The sequence below is a fragment of the Equus caballus genome, unplaced genomic scaffold (assembly GCF_041296265.1).
Source record: "Equus caballus isolate H_3958 breed thoroughbred unplaced genomic scaffold, TB-T2T haplotype2-0000437, whole genome shotgun sequence".
Lineage (NCBI taxonomy): Eukaryota > Metazoa > Chordata > Mammalia > Perissodactyla > Equidae > Equus > Equus caballus.
Genome location: NW_027222394.1, coordinates 1,745,089 through 1,761,272, shown reverse-complemented (window position 1 = coordinate 1,761,272; position 16,184 = coordinate 1,745,089). Strand labels below are relative to the sequence as shown.

General features: G+C 36.8%; 1 pseudogene; it reads right to left on the bottom strand.

Annotated features, from left to right (window-relative positions):
- Positions 1-16,178, bottom strand: part of LOC138922985 (regulator of DNA class I crossover intermediates 1-like) — an 86,032-nt pseudogene extending 69,854 nt beyond the window's left edge.
- Positions 16,179-16,184: the final 6 nt, after the last annotated feature.

The window sequence follows — 16,184 nt, the reverse complement described above, 5'->3', positions numbered from 1 at the left end:
TGCACAATAAATCTTTTGGATATACATGAAACTATGATCTCAAATTCAAGATTTATACAAGAATTATAAGTAAAATGACAAAATGTATTTTAGCTACATGAGATTATATAATAACATGAAAATAATAATTGCTAATGATGAGTACCATATGTCTTGCACCTTTCTAGACACTTCAGATACTTTATGTGTACAAACTCATTTAATCTTCACAGGAACTCTGTAAGGTAGGTTCTATTTTTATCCCCATTTTACTGATGAAGAAACTAAGATGCAGAGAGGTTAAGTAACTTGCCCAAGGTCACACTGCTAATAAATGGTAGAGCCAGACTGAAACCTAAGCATTTTGGTTTTGAAGTTTTCAACCAGATATTATACTGTCTTCCAAGAATTTCAACTGTGAATATACAAAGCTGTTCATTTTCCAAATGATTTTCATAAACTACATGAATGACAGTTACTGAATACCCCCAGACTTTGGTACTTACTGAACTTGTACTTTAACATACTTCCAAATAGCTATGTCTTAATTGACCATTTTGAGTTCACTGAGCAAAGAATTTGATCTGCCCAGATCCACGCAGCATAAGTGCACTGCTGGCATTCAAACTTTAGAAAAGAAAAAGGAAATAAATCACATTTCATTGACCCATCAAACGCTAAGGCTAGAGAGGACATTAGAGATTAGTTTATTCTCCATCATTTTAAAACTTAAGGCAAAGAAAGCAAAGTGGGGGCTGGACCGGTGGTGCAGCAGTTAAGTGTGCGTATTCCGCTTTGGCAGCCTGGGTTTCACCGGTTCGGATCCCAGGGGTGGACATGGAACCGCCTGGCAAGCCATGCCGTGGGAGGCGTCCCACGTATAAAGTAGAGGAAGATGTGCACAGATGTTAGCTCAGGGCCAGTCTTCCTCAGCAAAAAGAGGAGGATTGGCAGCAGTTAGCTCAGAGCTAATCTTCCTCATAAAAAGAGAAAGCAAAGTGACTTTTCAAAGTCCTGAAATATAAGAAGTATGACAGAGCCAGCAGTATTAAACAATCCAGATTACAGAGACAGTAGGAAGAAAAATCAATTCTATAAGAAGTTCCCACATTATAAAGATCAATAGAATTAGGGACTAGCCAAAGCCTAAACACAGTCTTCATATATGTATAAATCAAGTGATTTTACTCCAGGCTGATTTTCCATTATCCAGGACGCTCTTATGGCTCTCACCAAATTCTATGTACTCCATAATCCCTATTCCTATGTGCCTAAGGAAAAATTAATTAGGATTTCAAGACCAATTGCTAGATTAGCCTACTAATACTAGACCACAGTGAAAGTGAAAAAAGATCCTAACGTATAAGTCAAAGGCAATTTCATAAAAAGAACATTTTAAATTATTATTAAGGCAACCAATGCTACTAAATAGTACTATATGTCTAAATGTTTTACCAAATATAGTCACTCTCAATTACCTGCACTAGAAAAGAAAACTGCATCAGTTAGGATTCTTAAGTTACAAGAAATTGAAAGCTCCTTTGGTTAATTTAAACAGAAAATAAATTTATTAAAAGAAAATCAGGTAACCAACAAACATGTCAACAAGGCTGAGGAAGCACGTTTGGCACCTGGCAAGAACAAGGAAGTCTAGGGAGCTGTGGCATCATAGTCAAAATCAAGCCATAATTAGCCTCCTAAGAACACCACTGCCAGCACTGGTGAACACTAAACACCACTGACTGCACCAGTTCCACTCCTGGACAGTGAACACCACCCCCTGGCATCACTGGCATTAAAATTCAATCCTGCTGCAGCTCTTGCAACTGCTTCCAACTACAATAGAAGCTCTGTAGTCCCTACTTCTTTGTGTTACTAGCTTCTAATTCAAAGTACAGGACAAGAGCATCTAAGTCTCAGCTTAGGTCACATGCCTATTTGCTAGCTGCAAAGCATAGTGAAACAAATGTCTGGGTTTTTTCCCCAAGATTCCACATAGGGAGGTGGTCTGTGCCTATCACCAAAACTCATAAGGTAGGAAATACCCCCACACATAGATAAGGGGCTCAGATGCTTGGCTGCCAGTGAGTACAAATGTCCACTAAAGAGATGCAGATTAAAATTAAACTAGTTGACAATCCAAGTGACTTTTTACTTGGCTATGTCAGTGGAAAAAAAAATATATATATATATATAGTCCTAATAGTTGCTTCTAACAGTTTTGCTTAGGCTAACTTAAAATAAAACTGTAAAATTGTTTTTTTTTCTCCCCCAAGTGTTGACCAAGATGATGATATAGGAGGATCTTGAGCTCCCCTCTTCCCACAGACACACCAAATGTACAGCTACACTTGGAGCATTCTCTCTGAAAGAGATCCAGAAACTAGACTAGCGACTCGTACACACGGGACAAATGCAAAAATACCCAGGTTGAAACAGGTAGGAAAGGCTGAGACACACTCTCATCATAATCCCCACCCCTGCCACAATGCCATACAGTCAGAAGGGAATCCCCAACTCCACCTTCTCCCTGAGAAGCAAAGGGTTTGACCTCCACATCTAGTGCTCCAAATTTTAAGACTCTCACCAAACAGACAGACTCCCAAAACACCTAGCTCTGAAAGCCAATGGGCTTGTGTCCACAGGACCCACAAGACTATGGCAAATAAATAAGCATTCTTAACAGGAATGCAGCACTCACCAGAGCTATCCCCTCAGGGTTCAACATGGAGTGAGCAGGCAAGTATGTTTTAAGTAAGCCTCATGGTAACCACAAAGTAAAAGGCTAGAGGAGATATACAAGACAAAGAGAAAGTTATCAAAGTATACCATAGAGAAAATCATCAAATCACACAGGAAGAGAACAAGAGAGGAAGAAAGGAATAGAAGAATTACAAAACAACCAGAAAACAACAAAACGGCCATGGTAAGTCCATCCATGTAAATAATTACTTTAAATGTAAATATTTTTTGGCTGAAAGGATTAAAAAACATGACCCAAATATATGTTGCCTACAAGAGACTCATCTCAGCATTACGGACACAAACAGACTGAAAGTAAAGGGATGGAAAAAGATATTACATGCAAAGGGAAACCAAAAGCTATGGTAGCATAATTCTCAGACAAAATAGACTTGAAGACAAAGACTGTAACAAGAGACAGCAAAGGCCATTACAAAATGATAAAGGAGTCAATTCATCAAAAGGATACAAAAACTGTAAATATTTATGCACCCAACATTGGAGCACCTAAATATATAAAGCAAATATAAACAGAACTAAAAGGAGAAATAGGCAGCAATAAACAATAGCAGGGGACTTCAAAACCCCACTTTGAACAACAGATTGATCATTGTGATATTGTAATTTACAATAAGAAATACACATTTGGATGCAACCAACATAGGAGCACCAAAGTACATAAAGTAACTATTAACAAACCTAAAAGGAGAAGTGAACTACTACATAATAATAGTAGGGGACCTAAACCCCACTTAGATCAATGGATAGATCATCTAGACAGAAAGTCAACAAGGAAATAATGGAATTAAATGAAAAACTAGACCAGATGGACTTAATAGAACATATATAAAAACAGCAGAATACACATTCTTCTCAAGTGCACATGGAACATTCTCAAAGATAGACCATATGTTGGGAAAGAAGGCAAGCCTTAATAAATTTAAGAAGACTGAAATCATATCAAGCATCTTTTGTGACCATAATGCTATGAAACTAGAAACCAACTACAAGAAAAAAGCTACGAAAGTGACAGATATGTGGAGGCTAAACAACATAGTACTGCACAACCAATGGATCATTGAAGAAATTACAGGAGAAATCAAAAGATATCTGGAGACAAATGAAAATGAAAATACATTATACCACACCAACTCATGGGACGCAGCAAAAGTGGTCCTAGGAGGGAAAATCATAGCAACACAGGCTCACCTTAAAAAACAAGAAAAATCTCAAGTAAGCACTTTTAAACTGCACGTAACAGAAATAGAAAAAGAAGAACAAACAAAACCCAAAGTTAGCAGAAGGAGGGAAATAATAACAATTAGAGCAAAAATAAATGAAATTGAAGCCACAAAAATGGTAGAAAGGATCAACGACCAAGTGCTGGTTCCTTGAGAAGATAAAATTGACAAACCCTTAGCCAGACTCACTAAGGAAAAAAGAGAGGAGGCTCAAATAAAATTAGAAATGAAAGAGGAGAAATTAACCGATACCACAGAAATACAAAGGATCATAAGAGAATACTATGAAAACTATATGCCAACAAATTGCAAAATCCAGAAGAAATGGATAAATTCTTAGACTCATACAATCTGCCAAAGCTGAATGAAGAAGATATAGAGAATTAAAAAGACCAATCACAAGTAAAGAGATTGAAACAGTAATCAAAATCCTCCCAAAAAATAAAAGTCCAGGACCAGGTGGCTTCTCTTAAGAATTCCACCAAACATTCAAAGATTTAATACCTATCCTTCTCAAACTATTTCAAAAAATTGAAAAAGACTGCATACTTCGTAAGTCATTCTACAAGGCCAACATCAAGCTGATACCAAAGCCAGACAAGGATAACACAAAAAAAGAAAATTACGGGCCAATTTTGCTGATGAACAGAGATACAAAACTCCTCAACAAAATACTGGCAAACCGAATACAGCAAAATCTTAAAAGGACCATACACCATGATCAAGTGGGATTTATACCAGGGACACAGGGATGGTTCAACATCCACAAATCGATCAATGCGATACACCAAATTAACAAAATGAGGAATAAAAAACGTGATCATCTCAGATGCAGAGAAAGCGTTTCACAAGATCTAACATCCATTTATGATGAAAACTCTCAATAAAATGGGTATAGAAGGAAAGTATCTCAACATAATACAGGCCATATATGACAAACCCAAGCCAACATCATACTCAACGGGGAAAAACTAAAAGCCATCCCTCTGAGAACAGAAACAGGACAAGGGTGCGCACCCTCACCACTCGTATTCAAAATAGTACTGGAGGTATAGCCAGAGCAATTAGGCAAGAAAAAGAAGTAAAGGGTATCCAAATAGGTAATGAAGAAGTGAAATGCTCACTGTTTGCAAATGACATGATTTTATATATAGAAAACCCTAAAGAATCCATTGGAAAGCTATTAGAAATAATCAACAATAACAGAAAAATGGCAGGGTACAAAATGAACTTGCAAAAATCATTTGCATTTCTGTACTCTAATTACAAACTAAGAGAAAGAGAACTCAAGAATACAATACTATTTGCAATCACAACAAAAAGAATAAAATTTCTAGGAATAAATTTAACCAAGAAGGTGAAAGACCTATACAATGAAAACTATTAAGGCTTTATTGAAAGAAATTGATAAAGACATAAAGAAATGGAAAGATATTCCGTGCACATGGATCGGAAGAATAAATACAGTTAAAATGTCCATACTCCCTAAAGCAATCTGCAGATTCAATACAATCCCAATCAGAATCCCAATGACATTCTTCACAGAAATAGAACAAAGAATCCTAAAATTCATATGGGGCAACAAAAGACCCCAAACAGCTAAAGCAATACTGAGAAAAAAGAATAAAGCTGGAGGCATCACAATCCCTGATTTCAAAATATACTACAAAGCTATAGTAATCAAAACAGGATGGTACTGGTGAAAAAACAGACCTACAGATCAATGGAACAGAATTGAAAGCCCAGAAATCAAATGACATATCAGATTTAATGCAATCCCTATCAAAATTCTAGTGGCATTTTTCACAAAAATAAAACAGACAACCCTATTATTTGTATGGAACCACAAAAGATCCCAAATAGCCAAGGCATAATTGAGAAAGAAGAAAGCTGGAGGCATCATACTTCCTGATTTCAAACTATATTACAAAGTGACAGTAATCAAACTGTATGGTATTGGCATAGAAACAGCCAGACAGACCAACGGAATAGAATATCCAGAAATAAGCCAGAAATATATGGTCATTCAATTTATCACAAAGGAACCAAGAATACACAGTGGGGAAAGGACCGTTTCTTCAATAAATAGTGTTGGGAAAACTAGACAGTCACATGCAAAAGAATGAAACTGTAACCGTTATCTTACACTGTACACAAACATCAACTCTAAATGGATTAAAGACTTGAATATAAGACCTGAAACCATAAAATTCCTAGAAGCAAACACAGGGGGTAAGCTCCTTGAAATTGGTTTCGGCAATGATTTTTTGGATTTGACACCAAAAGCAAAAATTAAAAAGTGGGACTACATCAAACTACAAAGCTTCTGCACAGCAAAGGAAACCATCAACAAAATGAAAAGGGAACCTATGGAATTGGAGAAAATATTTGCAAATCTTATATCTGATAAGAGTTTAATATCCACAATATGAGGAACTCATACTACTCAACAGCAAAAAACAAATAACCTAGTTAAAAAATGGGCAAAGGACGTAAATAGGCATTTTTCAAAAGAGACATGCAAATGATCAACAGGTACAGGAAAAGGTGCTCAATATCACTAACGCTCAGGGAAATGCAAATCAAAACCACAATGATTTATCACCTCATGTCCTTTAGGATGACATGCATCAAAAAGAAAAGAGAGAACAAATATTAGGATGTGGAGAAAAGGGAACCCTTGTGCACTATTGGTGGGAATATAAATTGGTGCAGCCATTATGGAAAACAGCATGGAGGTTCTTCAAGAAATTAAAAGAACTACCATTTGATCGAGCAGCACCAATTCTGGGTATATATCCAAAGAGAAATCAACATCTCAAACAGATATCTGTACTCCCATGTTCATAGGAGCCTTATTCACAACAACCAAGGTATGAAGCAGATTAAGAGTACATCAATGGATGAATGGATCAAGAAAATTTGGTATATATATACACCATGGAATATCATTCACCCTTTTAAAAGAAAGAAATCCTGGGCCAGCCCAGCAGCATAGTGGTCAAGTTCGCATGCTGTACTTTGGGAGCCCGGGGTTCACAGGTTCAGATCCCAGGCACAGACCTAGCACCACGTGTCAAGCCATGCTGTGGCTGCATCCCACACAAAAAGTAGAAGAAGACTGGCACAGATATTAACTCAGCAACAATCTTCTCAAGCAAAAAGAGAGAGATTGGCAACAGATGTTAGCTCTGGGCCAATCTTCCTCACAAAAAAAAGAAAGAAATCCTGTCATTTGTGATAACATGGATGAACCTGGAAGGCATTAGATAATTAAGGCAGACAGAGACAAATAGGACATGGTACCACTTATATGTGGAATCTAAAAAAAAGTTAAAATCATAGAAACAGAGAACAGACAAGTGGTTGATGGGGGGTCAGGTAAATAGGGAGAGGTTGGTAAAAGCATACAAACTTTAAGTTATAAGATGAATAAGTTCTGAGGATAACATGGTAACCATACCATTTGTTAATACAAAATAACATTGTATTGTATAATTGAAATCTGTTAAGAGAGTAGAACTTAAATGTTCTCACCAAAAAAGAGAAATATCTGAGGTGATGGATGTGTTAATTAACTTTCACAATGTATGCATATATGAAACCATCACATGGTATACTTTAAATATCTTACAATTTTATTTGTCCATTATACCTCAATAAAGGTAGAAAAAAATAAGATAGAAAAGACGGGAGAACAAATGAATATATCCCCAAATAATGGGGTAAACTAGATGGAATTTTATATCTGAGAAAAAGAAAAACGTGCAGATAATTAAAATAGCTTGCTATATATAAAATGTGAATCCTCAGAAGTCATTTGCTACTTTGACTACTGCAATATTGAGTATGTAGCTAGCTACCATAATTATACATTAAAGAGTCTCCTTGATTTTATGCAAATGTTCTCCTATATTTCTTACTACATTGGTAATAGCAATAAAACACAGCTCTGATTATCACTTAGGGACGTGACTTCCATTGCCTGCCCCAACTTAGATTTCAACTTTGTTTTCCATTCCTGCGTTTCATGTATTCCAACACCCGACCAAATGAAAATATAGTTTTTCTTCTCCATATATGGAGACTCCTCCCACCATATTTTGTACTGAAAACTTTCAATACCTTCAAGACCCCATTCAAACATCAGTTTCTTCATGAAATTTATATGCACTTTATAAAAAACAATTTTAAGAGTTTCTCTAATTTTTGTCCTGAAATTTAAATTACCAGAGATTTAGGTGTGGGGAGGTGGGAATGAAGCTCATCTCTTTAACAGTAATTACTATGTTATTCTAGAAAATGGATTTTTAAAGAAATATATTGCAACCATCTCTTTCAGTAAAAGTTTAAGTGAACAATATTAGTTGCCATTATAGCTACATACTGAAAATAAAATCAAAAGGCCATAACTTCTTCATAGAACACTCCACAAGTTATCAATTGTGGGAAGCAGGGATATAGATTACACTACCTTATTCTTCATTAAGATAGAAAGAATAAAGTAAAATAGAGAAGTGTAAAGAGGTTAAGAAAGGGAAAGAAGAGAAGAGAAGGGAGGGAAGGGGAGAAGGAAAGAAGAGAGAGAGAAAGGAAGAAATAAAACCATACTGACTACAAAAATATAACAGGGCATTCTGCCCCTTGCCATTCTTTCTAGTTAGCAAAGATTTAAAGGAAAACGCTAAAGAAATACTTTCTTTAAAAAAAAAAAAGACAGGCAGTAATGTGGTCAAGGAAACATCAAGAACAACACGAACGTACATTTTACATGGAGTACGCAGGAGATGTTGAAACTACATTAGGGATTAAATACTATGGGTGTCACATATCTTAACTGTCAGCTAGTCTTGAATTTTCTTTTTTGTTTATTTTGTTTTGCTTTTTATTTTTCTGCTTAGTTTATCTTTTTAGTGGCGAGGTGCCATGCAAAAGAAACCGTTTCCAGATTGTTACAATCTTGTAATAACATCTTAAGTGTGATTCAAAGTGAAAAATGTAAACAAAATTAATAAAGCAATAACTAACAATTGAAAAAATTATTTTATGGCTTGTGTCACAGTGAAATTAATATTAACCTAAGACATCATAATGTTAACATTGTTAGCTAGCAGACTTATTAAGATTCAGGACAGTAACTAGCCTAGAAAAAGTACTTAGGTTGGTTTTCCACAAAACTAAAGCAGGTCCACCTGATGTGTCAGGAATAGTAATGATATACATTAGAATGCTATGGCTTTCATATAAATTCTTCTCTTGCAATACAAGAAAAAGTTTTTAGAGTAATATGAATTACAAAAGGTATGGTATTGAGAAAAAAAGTGTCAATCGATGAGGCAGAAATCCACCTAATATTCAGAATACAGAGCCTAATTAAAATAAGTTCTTAGAGATTGAATTCTTATAGTACTTTCACATGGAAAATATTGTTTCATAGTTACAGGCTGTAATGACAAACATGAACAGCCATCTCCTGGGTCATACAATGGAAGAGATCTTAGATTGTGAATGATAGCCCAACACAGATGTGTATTTCAGGTTATTCACAATTAAATCTTAAAAACTTTATTTCAACAATTATAATTCACTAAAAGCTTCTAAAGTTGAAGTTTTTCACTCCATTTATGGGATATTTTGAATAAATATTTTCAACTGTTTTTGAATAAAATGTCATCAAAATTTAGAGGACTTGCTTGCAAAAATGTTCAATAACAATGCAGGATACATAGATTGATTTATCAAGTAACTCTTCAAAGAGTCAAATGTTTATGAAATCCAATTAATAAAAGGCAACAAAGAAAGCAAGCTTATAACAACACGCCAAAGTATTCTTTTTTGGATTCAACATCAGTATTGTCTCAAAAACAGTGTAATTCAGTTACATTAACTGTGCATATAAAAAAATGAAAATTTTGACAACTGTAGCTTTGTTCAGTAAAATATCAAGCCTCTTTGACTACAACTGTGAAATATACATGAACTACAACCAATTCCAAGTGTATCTTGGCTACACAGGTTACATAATTTAGTAAGAGTCCTGTTTTACCCAAGATGCTATGATCCATCAAATTTCTATTTATATTATCATTGCAGAAATAATTTTATCTTTAATGTTCTGCAGTTACATGCGTCAAACTATTGTCTGCAGCTATAATCTCCTTAAAATAACTACCAAATCTGAAAGTAACTCCTGATGCTTTTTCAGCAGATTTGGGCATTCAGATTGTCATGTGACCATGAGAGATGCTAAATGCTGGCAAACATTTTGTGTACTAGTTATAGATTCATCAACTCAAATGAAAAACAAAACATCAGTATTTATCATTAAGCATTAATTTTCCTTTATTTGAGCTCCCTGCTGCCAAAAGGTTACAAAAGCATTACTAAACACTATGAAAAAGGAAACGGTTGTTGACAAAACCACTGTAGCAACAACATTCCTACTACTCTTTGTAGGCACTCTGACAGGACTGATTAGCCTCTATTCCTAGCAAATATTTCACTTACACCTAATCTAAAATTTTCCATGTTTCCTATTGACCCCACTCCCAGGCATGGCGGCTATACAAATCTCTCAGACCTTAGAATGCAATGTTACAACTAGCTGGTACAAGTGGCTAGCAGAGACAGCAGCATTAAATACTTCTCCCATCCCATCCAGCAAGTTAGTTGTACCCAGCCACTCATGTCTCAGCACACTTTATCAGCAAGTGCCCTTCATGCTATCTTTAAAAGAAGCTGTTAGTTACTTTCTATCTGGAAAGTGCCAGGCCTGGGTCATCATTGGATGTCTTCAGATTTAACCACATGTTAAAGTGAGAACGTTCTTCACCGCACACGTTGCTCATGCACTAATACAGACCATGGCAGAGGTTAAAATAAAAAAAAAGGATGTTCACTGAATCTATCTGGGTTCATTTTAACGGAACCATTAATGGTAGCTTATATTTAATTAAAAAACAAAAACTCCGAAAACAAATGCTAAACTGGGCGTGCCACTAGGATCACAGGCATAAACCATGACTGTCCTAGGCAAACTGGGATGATGTTCACCGTACATTTAAGTGTTATCCCCATTTAACAGATGAAGAAAGAGATGCAGGGACAGAGGCTAATTCACAGTAAAGAGAATTTATTGTAAAGCTAATTAAACTTAAGTTCAGAGCCCTTCATCTGCATATTCCCCTTCCAAGCCCTATACCTAATTTTGTAGTCACAATTTTGTATTCTTTTTTCCATTATGAAGGTCCCTCACAACCTGATCTGCTCCTATACAGAGAGGTTTAATAATTAACCCAAATTCACATAGGACTGGTGTTTTTGCTTGCTTTTTGGGGGGTTGTTTTGCTTTTAAAGATTTTATTTTTCCTTTTTCTCCCAAAGACCCCCAGTACATCGTTGTGTATTTTTAGTTGTGGGTCCTTCCAGCTGTGGCATGTGGGACACCACCTCAGCATAGTCTGATGAGCAGTGCTATGTCCGCGCCCAGGATTCGAACTGGCGAAACCCCGGGCCGCCGAAGCAGAGCGCACGAACTTAACCACTCGGCCACCGCGCCAGCCCTAGGACTGGTTTTGATTTGATCTGGAAAATATATAGTCATACAAGAAAATGGAAAAATAGTATTCATTATTTTTCCCCAGAAGAATCCTAACTGGTATCACTGTCTTGGAGTCTTTCACCACTATATTCCAAACTACACACCACTAGCACCACCAACAAACAGTCATAGAATACTACTTTCACTGTGGTACTTCTGAATTTGAATGACTCCTCAATATCCAACAGATCAAATTTCAACTTCTCAGTCTGGTTTTCAACCTCACCATCACGCAGACACATATACACATTTTTAAGTATTTAAATAAGTAATCTTATCTCCAACTATTTACATAACATTTATTTTATTCTTTTTCTCCATCAAACTTTCCTTTAGCCTTGTTTCTGATTTGCCAAACTCTCAGCTAAAACTTTCCTATGTTCTACTATTGTTCACACTGTTTTTTTTAAATCATATATTCTGGCCCCTGATCTTTCAACATTTTCAAACTTTATGGAATGTCATATTCCCCCCCCCCCCAATAAGCTATAAATCTCTCAGAAAGAGACTAAATTTCAGTTACTTTATACTCTGACCTGGCACAGTGCCTGGTACATAGCACTCACTAAATACTTTGCACAGGTGAATATTCTAGGCCTACATTTACAAATGCAAACCTCTCCTTCACCTAAATTCAAACAGGATTTTATCTGTGCCTTCTTATGACACGGGTTGCATTCTTCAATCTAAGTTATAGAAATAAACCTCCTCCAATTAAAACAAAAAGTCTTCTTACACTGAATGTATAGTGCTGTATTTCAGATCTATAGTTGATCCCATTCTGAATAGCATATCGAGGCCCAAAGACTGGTCACATCTTTATCTTCTCCTTTCTCTCTTCTCTTACTACCACCTTCATGTCTGAGGTGGCTATGAATTTGGTGAAACAAGTCGTCAATCACCAAATACTGAAAATAAAAGAGAATCTTTTCCAAATTAAAAAGATCAGTGCTTATACCTGTCCTCTTTCAAATTTACACCTCAATGTGACTAGGAAAACCCAGGGTCTCAGTGCTGACGTAAAAGTACAAAACAAAGATTAGAGTTCTAGGTCAATGATTCCCAGACAACTAAAAAAAAAAAAATTATTTAATTGGTAAGACTGACAAATGATTCATATTTTTAATTTTGTCAAGAAAGGACTTGGGACCAGCCCCGTGGCCGAGTGGTTAAGTTCGCGTCCTCTGCTTAGGTGGCCCAGCGTTTCACTGGTTCAGATCCCGGGCGTGGACATGGCACCGCTCATCAGGTCACACTGAGGTGGCGTCCCACATGCCCCAACTAAAATATGTACTGGGGGGATTTGGGAAGAAAAAGCAGGGGGAGAAAAAAAGAAAGGACTTAAAATGGGAGGGGCATTTTAAGTCAAAAAAAGAATATAATTTTAGGAAAAAAAGAAAGAACCCATTAAATTGGAAAATCTGACATTATGGCTGATTAGCAAGTTTCAGGGACAGTAGACTGGGAACTGCTATCATAGATATGTCAATTAGTTTCAGCTTAGACCAAATCTCTTTACCCTAAATGAGACTTTGTTTGAAATGAAATGTTATATCTTCAAAGACGTCCACAAAGCATAACACTAAAGCCAAACCAAGTAATTTAAAAATCAAAATAAGGAAAGCTTATTTCTTCCCTAGCCACCAGTCCCTTCCCTCACAAAAAAAAATCTTACATGTGACTGGTAGACTCCCCAAACAGAAGAGCAGCAAAAAGTTAAATGCCAAGTTTCTTTTATGCCAAGAAAACTTGCAAAGACCTTTGCAATTGTAAAGACGCTCCTATCAAATGATTCCGCAATTAAACTGTATATCAGGTCCCTATAATACACAACAAGAATACCCTGGTTTGATTTAGTGTATACAATCAGGTTGCTACAACCAAAATATAAACTTGCTGTAGCCTGCTTCATTCATTTCCTTGGAAAAAAGGTATAAAGCCTCTTTGCAAGTGTTTTCCTGTCTTAATGCAGACCAATCTACTGTCTGCCAAATAATCCTTTCAGGTTCTTTAATACTGCCCTCCCAACCCATCTCTTCTAAGAAGCCTTGGTAAAAACTAGGTCTCCAATTTGATAATTATTTATCTCACTTCCTTTTCAGCTTTTAAGAACCTGTGTTTCATTGTTTCTCTGTAGCGCTTGTTCTGTGCAACACTGTTATCCTTCAAGGTTTAAGGTAATTTCTCTGTTCTCTAAATATCCATAGCCCTCTACATGTGCCACTTTCACAATACTCGTATTTCTACACTGCATAGCACAGCATAGCCATTAAGCATATGGTTCTCAAATAACTGTCATTGATTAGCTGGGTGACCTTGGGCAAGCCACTTAACATTAACAGTGCCTCAGTTTCCCTATCAGTAAAATGAGGATAACATTTGTACATACCTCATAGGGTTCTTCTTAAGAGTAAATGAGCTAATATACAAAAAGTTCTTAGAACAGCACTTGTTATATATTAAGTACCATTTAACTATCTAGTCTTAAAATCATTCACCTAATTCAAATCTCACCATTCTACCATAAATTCTTTTTGTGGTCCAAAGTTTTATCTTTTTCTCTTTTGAATCCCACTATACAGCTTGACAATGCCCTAAACAGGGAGGCAAGTAAAAACGTATTTGTTGAATTAATTAATGCCGAATTCTCTGATGGAGCAGCTCTGAGAGAGCTTTGTAAATGTTCTCTAGTTACTCGTCTGTATTTTAAGTTCCTAACAGTTCTCAAAATTTTCAAACAAAAACTAATCCTACAACAGAGGGAAATAAACAAGTACTCAAGGATGGTCTGAGACAAGGATTAAAACTTCTACTCTATAGCAGCTCCAATCAACTGCTAGTGATTACTAAGCACTGTCTCAGATTCTGAGGCCCTTACGGCCTCATGGTCAGAGCGCCATGATCAACTAATCTTGTCTACCTTTGTTTGCTGGGATAGTACAAAGTGGAGACACTCATTTTTTCATTACCAATCTGGAGTTTGACCCTAACGAGCCCAACCTCCCCAAGAAAATTTATTTAAAATTCCATATTTTCTCTTACAACTTCACACAAGTTTTGCCTTTTACTCTATAACATATCCATATTTACTTAAATTAAAAAATATATTTTCCTCCGATCTGTGAATAAAACTGATGCTCCAGGGAGATGTGTCACGTTTCTTCTGTGGTTTCTTAACCCCCTGGTACCTAATATCTCCAGGTGCAGCACTACCTCATTTTGAGAAAAACAATCCTAGACTACACGTTTCCTGCAGTACATTGCTTTTGCATCCTCCCACTAGCAACCAAAATACTACTCCCTGAATAACCAGAAGTTATATGACAGAATAATAATAGCACCTATATTTTAATACTGCTTAAGCGTTTGTAAGATGATTTTCTATCTCATTTAATATTCACATTTTAAAGAATTCAAAAGCATCAAATTATAATCATGTATCAACTAAATTGTGTGACGTTTGTAAGTGAGTTTTCACTTTTCTCCAAAGTGGAAGCATGATGCTAGAACATTAGCTAGGAATAAATCAGATAAACTTCTAAAATACGATGCTAACATATCTTCAACAGGATAAATGCTATTGCTAAAATTATCAGACATCGTTACAATACTTGAACACAAAAGCTGTCTTTCCTCTTATAAAATTCCTAATAATTTAAATGTGTTATATTCTAACCATATCATCACTGTCCTGGGTCTACTTGTGACAAAAATTGTATTTAACGGCTTAATGTTTCAATCAAAACAATTCTTTTCGTCAGGGAATTTGATCAAACGAAATTACAGGCCCACATGATTTCCATCCTAGTGGACTTGAAGGTCAACAGCAATGAACAGGTTACATAAAGCTAAATTGTCAACTCATCCTCCTTTATGTGATCAATTCTAAATACAAAACAAATTGCAAATTCTCTTGTAAGTTAAAGCAAAAAACGCTTCACTTTCCCTCCCTTGCAAAAACAAACTAAATTGGATTTATGGTGGATACGAGCCCCCACCAATGGATTTAAGGGCAGCAGGGAATGGCCTCTTCCATAACGCCTTACAAATTTGTGCAAAGACGATATATTGACGCAAAGAAATCCCTTCAAAAAGGGAGAAGCAGGGGCGAGAAGAGGGCTCAGCTGCTCAGAGGTCTCATTAGAGGAGGAGGACCCGGGAGGCGGGGGAGGGAGAGCAGAGAACCTCACCCACGGCGGGCCCCACATGTGAAGCTTTTGGAAAGACAGTGGGGGAAAAGCTGAGCTGCTTTCGGTTTAAGAGCAGAGACATGGCGCTAGGGTCCCCCGGCTTGGGGAAGATTAAAAGACCTCTCCTAGCAAGTTGCCCCCAGGCAAGGCTGTGCCCTCCCCTCCGAGGCCTAGGAAAGAGGCGCCATGACGGGAATGCACGTCCAGGGACGCAAGGCTACAGTCTCAAGCTCCAGCAGCACGACTCACCTGGAGCCCCCGACCCAGTTCATCTCCCCAAAACTTCTGAGAAGACACTGGGGTTCTGACAGCTGCACTTCAGACGGCTCCGTTCAGGGCTAAGCCACAGCTTCCTCGGTTTCAGCCCGCTCCTCTCCGGCCCACGGACCTATAGCCCAGCCTCCCTACAGCCTTTGCGGCCTGGTTAGGCTC